This window comes from Pteropus alecto, unplaced genomic scaffold, assembly GCF_000325575.1.
Source record: "Pteropus alecto unplaced genomic scaffold, ASM32557v1 scaffold69, whole genome shotgun sequence".
Lineage (NCBI taxonomy): Eukaryota > Metazoa > Chordata > Mammalia > Chiroptera > Pteropodidae > Pteropus > Pteropus alecto.
Genome location: NW_006494610.1, coordinates 7,267,662 through 7,280,370, shown reverse-complemented (window position 1 = coordinate 7,280,370; position 12,709 = coordinate 7,267,662). Strand labels below are relative to the sequence as shown.

General features: G+C 34.0%; 1 protein-coding gene across 7 annotated transcripts in view; it reads right to left on the bottom strand.

Annotated features, from left to right (window-relative positions):
* CACNA2D1 (calcium voltage-gated channel auxiliary subunit alpha2delta 1) overlaps nt 1–12,709 on the bottom strand; it is a 452,371-nt gene that overhangs the window by 439,321 nt on the left and 341 nt on the right. The gene's annotated exons all lie outside the window — the stretch shown is intronic.

Sequence of the window (12,709 nt, the reverse complement as noted above, 5' to 3'; positions counted from 1 at the left end):
CTATGTGCCTAGTATAGTACTAGCCATGAACCATTTTTGAGAGAATTAAAAAAATACTCATTCAAATTATTATCTGTGTTCTGTGGTTCAGATGAGGAAATCCTGTTAGGAAGGCTGCAGCCACACCACAGATGATCACTTTTTAGAATTCTAAGTACTTTCCACACTACCAGACTGCCTATCTTGAGTCTCAGAACTTCCAGACCAGACTAGGATGGTTCTGGCTTTGCTTACGTATCTATCAACATGCTTACTAGCAACTTTTAGGAGCAAGTGGAGCAACGTGAAATCATTGTGGGATATGAAGATGTGAAAGGGTGGAATCTCAAGACTCGAAGTGAGCAAAAAATTAAAACTATAATCAGCAAGCATACATCCCATCCCAGCCATTTTGATGTCTCAGTCACTCCTAATGAAATTTGCAATCCTTCACATGTATGACAGCTCTTCTGGAAACTACAAAGCACTTTCAAGCTTTATAATATCTTCTAAATATGCGTTCTATGTAAAAGTAACACATCTGAATCCATGTGCATATTTCACTAGTGTTTTATCATAATTTTCATTTTATATAAATTATGTTTATATATTATATTAATATATGTAATTAGTAATATATCTATTGCATTAAAATGTGAACATTATATATATTATAAACATATATACATATATATTTCATGTGTTACCTTACAAATAGGATGATGCTGCAGAGGAAACAGAAAAAAAAAGAAAAAAGAATTGATCCTGAGCAGTCTGTTAACCCCAGGTTTTAGAACGCTATGCATATTACAAGAACAAAATCCCAGGGGCCAATCTACTTTACTTGTGGAAAAATCCAGAAGGTGTAGAATCAAATTCAAGGCTTGCAACCCTCAAACCGCCCTTCTGTCATGGTCATTTACACCCAGGGACTCAGCTGGCTTTTAGACACGACACAGACAGGTTGTGTCACATCTGATAACTTAAGGAGACAAATGGACCTCATCTAATTATCATGCATGGCTTGCTCGGTGATGAGCTACCATTCCCGTATGTTTATTTATTACCATTGAGTATTAATATAAATTTTAAACAATTACTCACCAGCAGACCTTGACATGATGTATATCAGTCCCCTGGGAACTGAGCTACACATGCACAATAAAAATTTACCTCAAGAAAATTAATTCTGATTTCAACACTTCTATCGACAGGAAAATCAGATGTTTTGAGAGACGACCAAGCTTAAATGTTTAATTTAGAGCCATGTGCACAACCATGTGCACAACTGTGTCCATCCTCCTGAGGCTTCACGTGGCCCATTGGTTTGTCTCTCCTAACATTTTCACAAATGCAAATTTAAGTCAATTCTAATAACATGTCATGGTAAAGAAGGGTTGGTATTTTTAAAGTGGCAAATGTCATAAGAATTTTACACATTCCTATCTCGCAAATGTCAAAATGACTGCCATAAAAAGGCAGGTTTCTGGCACTTGAAAACTTGCCACTTCAATGGTTATCATCAAGCTATATTCATTAGTCATGATATTAATGGATAGTTCCATCAAAATATCTCTTTCCCCCCATAAATTGATTAAACATGTGCAGCAGACATTTTAAGAGAACAGTGTGTATAAAAGGCTGACCTCAGTTTATATTGGAAAGTGAAGGGGTGGGGTTAAGTAAGTGTAACTAATCATCAGTTGGATGAGTCAAATGAACACTGGCCTTTTTCAGTATGCTCTTGGCAGATTTTTACTGAATTCTGTATTGGTTGCTAAAAAAGCAACTGGTCTCGGTTTTACTCTTCTGTGCTTGCTCAATTTTTAGGGCTGTCTGAAAGCATTTCTATAAACACCATGGGTAGATTGCTTTATTAACTTTCAAATATTCTGATGGGAAGCTGAAAACTCACACTTTTGTTTGACAATGGGATGTTATCAGTGGCAAAGACTTAAAAATAGATTCAACCTCATGTGGCACAGATCTTATACAACAGGTTCTGGCTGAAATATCAAGGTAAATATATATCAAATCCTTTGTGTCTCTGCTTTCTTCACGGTCTCTTCTAGGGTATTAACCTAGAGACAGAACAATCCACCTAGTTTACTACATCACCTTTTATTCCCTCTTTATGATTAAAGGCTACACAAGCTTTAGGAAGAGACATTTTTAAGGCCTGATAAGCATTCCTTCTCCTATTCATTTCAGGTTTTTTCATGACCCAAATGATATAGTAGCACAATAATCTAGCTCATCAATTTGTGATCTCTCAAAGGCAGAAAAATCACATGTGGTACAAATTATAAAGCCCGGCTGTTAAAATCCTTCAAAGTTCCCCATGTATTCTCTCACTGGTGTCTCATAGTATAACACTGTGATTCTAGATTAACTTAATATTATCCTTGTTCTGCAGATAAAGAACTTGAGACTTAGAGTTAGTTCTTTTCTACTTTAAATTGACTTCTTTTCCCCTTCGACCTCATGGCTGGAATACACAGCCAGCCACAACTAGACCAAGTGAGATCATGGATGCTAACACAACAGAGCTCCAACCATGGAAAGAAAGCCAAGTACAGCAGGTCAGTGTAAGACTATAATCAAGCTGCCTGAGATCAAATTTTGCTCCTAAGGAAGTTAAACTAAGTTCTTCGTATTCTAAACAAGTTTTGTCATCTATAAAACACAGATAATAACACGTATGTTAGGGGACTGACTTTAAGATTGAATGGATTAAAAAACCTGTACAGTCTTAATTCACAGTGCCTGACATACAGAAGGAGATAAAAATGTCAGAAAGTGATATTATAATACGTAAAGAGAATTATTAGTAAGTATTAGTGTCCAGACATTCTGCAGGCAGAGACATCAAAATTAGCTCAAGTAAACTGTGAATACTCATGGGACTGAAAAAGAGTAAAGTCACATAAAAATACATAGCCCATAGCCCACCCTAACTCTTCTCATCTCTTGTTACAAACCACAGGGATGATTTTTCCACACTGCACTGGTACCAATAATATCAAAATTGATTCTTAGATCTGTTGGCATTAGCAATCCTAACCATTCATTTAGTCATCTTGGAAACTCAAGGAATTGCTGTGATGACAGCTGTCAGTAATTTCCAGACCTGAAATCCTTCTTTAAGGGTTGACCAGGAAGGTGCTTTGCAGGAACATTTTATGTCAGTGGTTTCTTATCTTACTGAATTTATTATTTTGTTTTCTTGACAAGGATTTGTTTCAATTCAAATTCTCATGCTCTGCCAAAGATCGGATGTTGGGTGGGGTGGAGTGAACCACCCCATCTGCCAAAAAATTTAATAAATAAATAATAATAAATTGCCGAAAGCAAGAACTATTTGCATGTTTTATTGTTGTTTCCTTTTCACTGATGTTTCTTTCTACCATAAGCACATACGCTTATTAAATCTAATAACATTGCAAAACTACATGGATCTTCAAGATGATAATGTCTCCTAAAAAAGTCAAAGAAAAATAAAGACAAAAAAAGACCAAATGTTGCTCTGTCTAAAAAGAATAGAGTGGTGAATACTAAGTAGAGAAAAACTCTACAGTCTGTGCATCTCAAAACTTAAACGTTACTAAGGTGTATTACATTTCTGAATCATGTCACTCCTTCTTGAGAATGGAATATGTACTTTAAAAAAACTCTCCTCCAAAAACATTTCCAGTAAATTAAAAGTGTATCTATCCTATATTCCAACCACCTGCTTTAATTCCCAAAGCTGTTTCATCTTTCAAAAGTTACTTTATAAGTCTCGATCCCTTCCTCACCTGCCTGTCAGAACGTTCACCCATCAATCATGGCCTCTCTCATCTCTTTCATCTTTCTGCCATTTGGCCTTCTCCCTCTGATACCCTTAGCTACCCCTTCTGGTAATACTTATTTAGTTGTCTCTACAACCCTCCCTACCACCAGGAGCCTTTTTCTAAGAATTGCCTCTTCTTCTAACCACGCTCACAGCAACTGGCCTGTTGCAATGTAATATCTCCTAAGGAGACTAGACCAGGCTATGGAGAAACAACCCAAGCTCAGGCAACCACAGTCCTTTTTCCAAATCCCACCTCCTGATTACAACTGAATGGGCTGTCGATGGTCAGCTGGACTATATTCAGATTGTCAACACATCTTCTTCAGGAGGCTATGTTTTGGACTAGGATTCTGGTCTCAAACTGGTTCAAAGCTTCAATGGAGAAAAGGTAAACTCTCACAGCCATTTAATACCATGAGCACTGGGAAGAGGATAAAGCCTCTTTTTTTTGCAGAGACAAAGAATGAGGAGTCAAACAAAGAAAACCAGAGGCTGGAACAAGAGATGATCGTAATGGCAGTCCCACCCCTTTCTGCAGTTGTTGGCACAACCTTGACCTTGACTCCTATGATTGATCATCCAGCTCCACGACCACTGAAAAATATTTCCCTTTTAAGTTCAAGACTGTCCTATGGTTTTCTACAACTTGTAATACCAAATGTCATAAGAATTTTACACATTCCTATTTTTAAACAAAGCAAAAGAGTGCCAAATTTCTTAAGTGGTCTTCCTCTGAACTTACTATCCATCTCTCCCTTTCCTCACATTGTCAAATCCCTTGAAAAAGCTATCTACACTTGCTACCATTATAGTCTCACCTGATATCTACTCCTAAGCCACTGAAACCATGCTTCCGTCTGCAACACTGCTGAAACTGCTCTCATATCCTCAATGACTCGGTCACTTCCTTAAAGGGTACATCTTGTCTGATCTCTCTGCAAAATAAAACTATAGATCAAGGTTCTTCTTTTGAAACTCACAATGTCTATCACAGCAGATACTAAGCAAATATATGCTCAGTAAATAAATGAATCTTTTTTCCTGGCTTCAAAGATATCAGTCTCTGAACTTGTCTCTAAACCCCCAGACCTTTAGGTGACCTGAGATACATATTTCTAATGGCCTAATAATCATCTACAGAGACACTGCTAACTCAAAATGTCCAGCAGCGAGCCTATTATCCTCACCCCCACCACCAACTTGATATTCCTCCTGTGTTCTCTAGTCTACAAAATTCATTGTAACATGATCTACCTGTTAAGGACCTTAGATTCATCCTGAACTCTTCTCTCTCATTGATTCCCCAAATCCTAGAACCAACGGAAACTAAAATTTTACTCCTACACTATGTTTTATGCCCACTCTGCTTTCCCACTGCCATTGTTCTTTTTTAAGACCTTTGTCACTTCTTACTCTGGGAATGCTGCAGTGGTCTACTAATTGCTCTCACTGTCTCTGCCTCAAATATTGGTGCTCTTTAGTCTACCTTCTATATACTATGTTTCAAAACCTATTACGTTTATATTTAAAATCTTAGAATGAGGGCCAAATTTGAGTACAAGGAGCAGGGCCACCACAAATGTCCATGTACTGTGAATACTATTGCCTGCCTCTCCTTTAGGTCACGTGGAAAGATGGTCCTGATGAAAAAATTTTAGAACCCAGACTCAAACCAATGGTCCAGTCCCATCAATGTCTCTTCCCACCCAGGAGCCCAGTGCCTAATACAGAACAGACTATGTTTCTTCAACACGCTGTATATCTTTCCTTGGTCATTCTTTGAGGGATCCTACTGCTTCACAGTTGGCTTGAGGTCGTCTCTTCCCTGGCGACTCTCTTCCTCAATTTGGATGCTCAGAATGTAGTTCAATGTACTACATAACTTGCACTGAATAATAATTGCACTAATCATTGAATTAAATAACATTTGAAGCAGGAAACATTAAAAGAAACAGCACAAATTAAAACTATTTTTTAAAAAATAAGGTATATTATGTACTTAGAAGTCTAAATAGTCTCAAGCATATACCTAGAAGTCTACCTACCTGCAAGTTATTTCATTTCTTACAATCTAATGAAAAAAATTTACCAGCAGAATTACTTTCTTGATTATTAGCACTTAAGCTTTTAATAAAGTGTCATACTAATACTTCTTATCCAATGAACCATTTTCCCAAGGTTTTATAAAAAAATAACAATGTTTAATTGATTCTATTTTTTGAGATCTAGACAATTTATATTGTCTTTGATTTCTAAATGAATTTCCATATACGAATATTTAGGTATCCAAAAAGAAGTATTATGTTCGGACAACAGCATTTCCAGGATAACAAAACATATAAAAAAATGGGAAAAATAAGAAAATTTAAAAAATAACCAACTTCTGCTTTTGCCATCTTTAATGTAAAACTGAGGGCTCTTTTGTCTGCCCCGCTTACACATGTATCATTTCTCATAGCATTTTTACCACAGTGTCTCTTGATCACTTTTTTAAAACAACAGATTTTTCCCAGTTTGCCCAATCTCATTTACTTTACTGGCCAGTCCTCCTATAATCCTCCAAATAAGACATCATTAACGTCTAACCATCCCTTTACACAGCCTGACAATGGGCACCTTAGACAGAGAAAGATTTTATTAGCTCTTTCTCTCTTTCCCCTAATTATCCCCACAGTATGTGGGCAAATGTCAAAAGAAAGAATTGTCTAGTCTGTTTGACTATTTTGGTGAAGTTCTGATTATGTATTACAGATTTATCTGCACATCAAAATCCCTTAACAATTTCCCTAAAAAAGGGAAATGTCCAGCAGTAAGAAAAAGTCCCCTGAAACAATGAGAGAAGAATTAGTGAGAAGGGCCCGAAATTGAGGTCTGATCACAGATAACTGGTGAGAAAACAAACCAAAGATTCTCTATTTGATTTAATGTTACATGCAAATGATAAAAAAAAATATGATTAACAGCAAATATGTGTGTATGAGAGAGAAAGCTAGCAATTATTTGAATAAAAGAATACAGAAATTATTTTTCATAATTAGCCAGGAGACCATAACAATTTTTAATTACTCAGGAAAAAGAATTTCAAACTGACAGTAAGATTATCCCCAAATCTGAAGCATTTAAAATAGGCAACACCATTATTTTCCATTGCCATCATTTCTACCTTAAGTAGTTCTCCCATTTATGATATAGAATTTAAAATGTATCCTAATTTTTTTATTCCAAGAGAAGCATATGGTAAAAAAAAAAAATCAGTAGAAGCAAATGTTAAAATAACATTCAGCCAGAAATATCCCACATTCATATTCAAAGAGAATTTTAAATATTGCTTCATATATAACAGCCTGATTCTGAATTATTGAAATTAACTGTAAAAGTACGCCAGTTTGTTGAGGCCACAGTGTCAATCTTTTTTTGTTTATAATCTTGTTAGAATCTGTATAAATGACAAATTTTAAAGGAGCAATGATCATTTGATTCATTATTTTAGCTTGCTAATAGTAGTTTATTCGTGTTTATTGAATTACTACAAAATATATAAAGCCTATAAGAAAAAAAACCTGAAAGTTTATATTTTACAAGTAAAATTTTAAAACGTGTGCATTATCCTTCATCCCAAAAACATGTCACAACACGAAATATATTTAATTCTTACAAATCTCAAAGTATTCTGTATCTAAATGGTAGAAATAAAATTGCTTAGTATGCGAAGATCTTTTAATAGGTATTCAATATTCCATGTGGAATAGTTTCTCATACTTGTTGTGGTTAAAAGATGGCAAATCTTTAGAATCTTACCTCTTTTGTTACTCATCAACCATGTTAATAACTTGTCACTATAAGACTCGAACATTTTCAAGATGCTTTTGTATACAATATCTCATTAAATTCTCTTTACAAATTATTCTAAATGCTAGTGTTATAAAAATGCTTTGAATGGCATTTAATCCCTAAAAACAGTTGTGGGTTGGCAGAGATCTTAAAGCATGCACATTTGTTATTAGACCTACCTTACCCAGGTTTTTCTATCTTAGCAAATCACTTGAAGAAGTTCAAAAAAACACTTATGTGTGTGTACACACATACATATATATATATATTTACACATGCATAAAATATTAAATTGAACACCATAATAATATAAACTAGACAAATTATAAATCATGCAACATTAGGATTTTGAACCCTCAAGGAAAATGTGGTACAGTATTTTTCACAAAGCGATGTTGTTAAACTCAATGCGCTTTCTCTTTCAACTCTGTAAACAATATAACACAACCATTTTCATGTTTTTGTGAACGCAAAAGAAAAAATGAACTGCGTGTAAGCTACATGGTTGGCCATCTCCGTACAGTTCCAAGTTTACTGGAAAGCAATTGTATGAAAGGCTTAGAAAGAGTTTTCAGGCAATGAAAAGGACTGGCTGACATAGTGTGACACAGTGGAGTGGATGAAATAGAAGAGTTCTTTCCCCATGGTATGCTTTTTGAAATAGGACAACAGACAGCTCTTTTATTACAAATGATGGAAGGATGCCACTTTAATAACAATAAAATGTTACTTCTTAGAAATACTAAAACAAATTCTGATTTTTTCAAACTTCTATCTAAGTATGTTTATATTAGAACTGATTATGTCTATATATGTAAGAAGGAAATCAACAAACTGGATAATTTGCCTAAAATATATTTCATTTTAACCATTTAAATCCCCAGTTTAAGGTTATAGTTTGAAGACAACTACAAGAAAACAAGATGTGAATTCAGAAGAACAGATTACTTTCTTGGAAATATGCGTCTGTATTGAAAAATAGGGAAATGAAAATAAATTTCCGTGCATATAAAATGTGTTTTATATGATACTCCAGAGAACACATCAAATAATATAGTTTATGTGCACAACTTTTAAAATTATTTTTAAAATTCTTAAATGCATTATTTCTTATGAATATATACTTCTTAATATAAATACTAAATTTAAATACATAATTTGAACACATTATTTATGTTTTTGCAAAACCTCACAATTTTTAAACCATAGAAAGGGGAGTATTTTATTACATTGTTCTTATCAATTTTGGAGAAATAACAGAAAGGTGTCTATGTATCAAGGTTTCTTTGAAGAAGAAAATGGTAAATTTTTAATGTTTTCAAAATAAACAACTTATTTTAGATTCTGGTTTTATATATATTTATTAAATTAAAATTAGCGAAAGCCGTAAAAAAGTAATAAAGGCATATTTTACTTCTTTTTTTAAAACACATAAGCTTAGATGCTTGTATCTTTCTAAAACTGTTTCTTCTTGGTTTATATTCATTTCAGTCCCTCTAATGCTCATTCAAATGCCAATCTGAATAGCTACACATAGACTCATGTGTGAATATTAATAAATTTAACATCGTGTTACTACTTATGTAGAAAAATATATATACTGTTGCATTTTTAGGCATATACCTGTGGAATAATAAATGTCATGCGGTTAAGCCAGTGAGAACAAATTAAAGATCTGATATAGGGATTTATTAATGTTCACAGTTTTAAGGCTTTATTTTACATTTAATATTTTATCTCATGTTTTATCATGACACATTTTCTTGTATATGTAGTATCTGGATAGTAATTGCTAACCCCAATTGAGATTATGTCCTTCTAACACATGGAAAAAATATCCATTCTAATGTCACGACAAAAAATAAATAAAAAAAACTTCTTTTCTACAGCCTTTAAATATAAATTTGCCTAATAACAGAAAAAATATATATTCTTAAGTACTGAAACCCCAAAGTACTATTCTTTTATGAGATGTCATGTTTACTTCATGAGGATACCTGTAATTCTTATTAATATATTTACCCCATGATACAGTATATATTAAAATCCCCATATACCCATAGGCTCTCAGCCAATTATTTTTAACTGACTGGCATTTTGATATGACTGAGATAAAAGTCTAACGTGAATAGGAGTTATATCTACAATGTTTTTTTTTTTTTTTAACTGGATTTGTAAATAGATTCTAAAATTAAGAGAGACAGGTTTTAAATTAACATTACAATACTGGCTACCATACATATTATCCTAGTTTTAAAATAGAATTGTTTTCATGTCTGCGCCAAGAAATTATTTCTAGAACAAGCAAGAGCTCCATTTTTTCAACTACCAATATAACATGTGCATACTGTAACATGAAAATGATGTATTTTCCATTTATATATAAACCAATATGCATTAGGTGGTTGCTACCATATGGTAAATTTATGTTTCACACCTACTGAAACAATCATTTCTAAAAGAAAAACCTAACCTAGCAAAAGAATTGTATCAAAATTCTTTTGTCTGAAAAAAATCCCATTATTTTAGTGCTAACTCTTACAAGAGTTAGTGCTAACTCTTACTATTATTTTAATCCAGAAGAATGTGCTATCGGAGAATGTATGATAAAGCAGAGAGCAGAAAATTAAGCATTTGTAATGACATATTTTTAATTTTGTTATACTAAACCTTAAGCCCTCAATATTATTGTAAAAACTCTACTTTAAAAAAAAATAACTTTTAATTACTAACCCTAATTCAGGTCCCACTCTAATAAGTGCATAATTAATTTTACAGTGTGTTGATGGCATCCTCTTGATGATCAAAAGTTCTTGTATTACCTTTTCCCTGAAAGATAAAATTGTCAAAAAAGCCCCAAAAGAATTTACTAATGATTTCCAGAGAAATTCATATATAAAAGCATAATTTGCCTTCAGTGAATGCTATAATCTTTGTACTGTTTTTATAAACTTGAAATTTTTCCCAAAGATTTGAGATTTATCCTGACGATTTCAACATTGCATGTGAATTCTTTTCTTGCAAGAAAAGCAAATGGCATCACATCTTCATGAAAAAAAAAAATGTTGCATTTTTTAAATTTTATAAAGTTTATTCAGAAATCTAATTGAAGTACAAATATCAACTATCATTTGTTCTCTCCTCAGAAGATGGTATTACTAACTTTTAAAATAAAGGAAGATGCAGAAGCCTTACAAAAATATTGTTAATATTATCTACAGATGAACTTAGCTCTACAAAATCTTTTATTAAGCTCTTATTTCATGAAATAACGTTTCATATAATTTAAAACATTGCAAATTTCCATTGTTAAAAAATAAATTTCAAAACCTTTCAAAGAAAAGAAATTGTGGTTTCCTAGTTCCTATTTTGCCCACTATTTATTTTCTTTCTTGTCTCTAGTGATTTTCTAACCATGAAAACTGAGTTATTTTAACTTTATGAAATCATTTATTGCAGCTGTCTTTACAATAAGGATTTTTACATTAATATTGTACCATTGTATATTCTACAGGAATAAAAGGCTGTATTTTGTTGTCGTTTAAATAGTTTTCCCAATGATATGACAATGCATACCCTCCAAATGACAGAAATAATGATAAATCGTCACTTAAAAATAACGCTTTAAAAATGAGTAAACTGAACACTTTGATTTCTTTTTAAAGAGCCATTTCTTTATTTGACAAAAAATTCAAGTGAGTCGCTTGAGTTCTCACTGTATAGGCCACACTAGAAAAAGAGTAAAAAATTAAATAAAAATGTAATTTCTTAGTAAGAGTAAATAATTTTGAAGAGTCTTTAGGGTAATTCTTACTCTTTTTATGTTTCAAAAGATCCGCTTGGAACATTCTGCCAATTAAACAAAGAAACTCAGATGGCATTTACCCTTTTCCTTCATAACAAAAAAAAAGGATTTGCAATCATTTTTATGGAAGACTATCTAAAAAGGAACATGACTGTAAATCAATGACAAAATATATTTGACACTTTCCTTCTCTGGGTGAGAATGTGCATCCTTCAGATGCTTGCACTGACACCTAATGTAATAAAACACTTGAAGCTGAATCTTAAATAATAGCTGCAGGGTTTCAACCGGTAAAGATTCAGTCTTAGTATCCACCAAAATCTCCAGTATTCAGCACTCAGTCAACAAAGGACAGCAAATAATTCCCAGCATCATAAATACCGAGAAGGCTACCTTGGGCTTTGTTTTTGTTATGTAAAATGCATTAAAGTGACTCATCCACTTAAGATTACCTACTCTCAGAAGCTTTAAAGTAGCTTCAAGAACCAAAATAAATGCTTTCCCAGAATGCCTGATAGGCTTTTCAGAGCATTTAAAAATATGGATGTATTTTTATGTGCCACTGACTTTGGCTCTTTTTTTCCAGCCTCAGAGAGAAATTATTATTTTTTCATTCCCTTCCTGCCGTGTGACTACCCAGCTACCTTTAAACACTCTATTTTCAGAATAGCAGCAAGTTTTTTAAGTTATTTTAGAAATGTTAAAAATAAGAGAAAATTGCAAGAAACTCTGAAATGCTCGGTCCCTCCCTCAAAGACTAGGTTCTATTCACTCTAAGAACAGGAACCGCATCTCTTCAGGCACTTAGATGATGCAAATTAAGGGTTAGGGAGGTTGGACAGTGCGGTCCCCGTACCTGCGAGCCCCTTGGTGGACCGTACTCTCAGCCGCGGAGAGCGAGCACGCTTCTGATCAGAAAGGCTGTCAAAGTGCGCCCAGTAATTTGAGGTTTAAACCAGCGTGGACACCAGAACAATTAGAGAGCATCCCAGAGGCCAAGTGCGGGAGAAGTCCATCCTACCCCGACAAGCCTGAAATTACCTATTTGTAAAACACCCGACCAAAACACAACTTTTTATTAGACTGGATTTGATGAAAGCGGCTATCTGGCTGGAAACTTCTTCCCCCAACACACATAAACTCTTTAAGTCTAAAGAATCCTTGAAGAGATGGAAAGGCGCGCCGAGTCGTGGGTGGACGGTTGCCCGGACAGCGCGGCCACCGCGGCCACCGCGCCCAGCCCCTCCGAAGCGCATTCG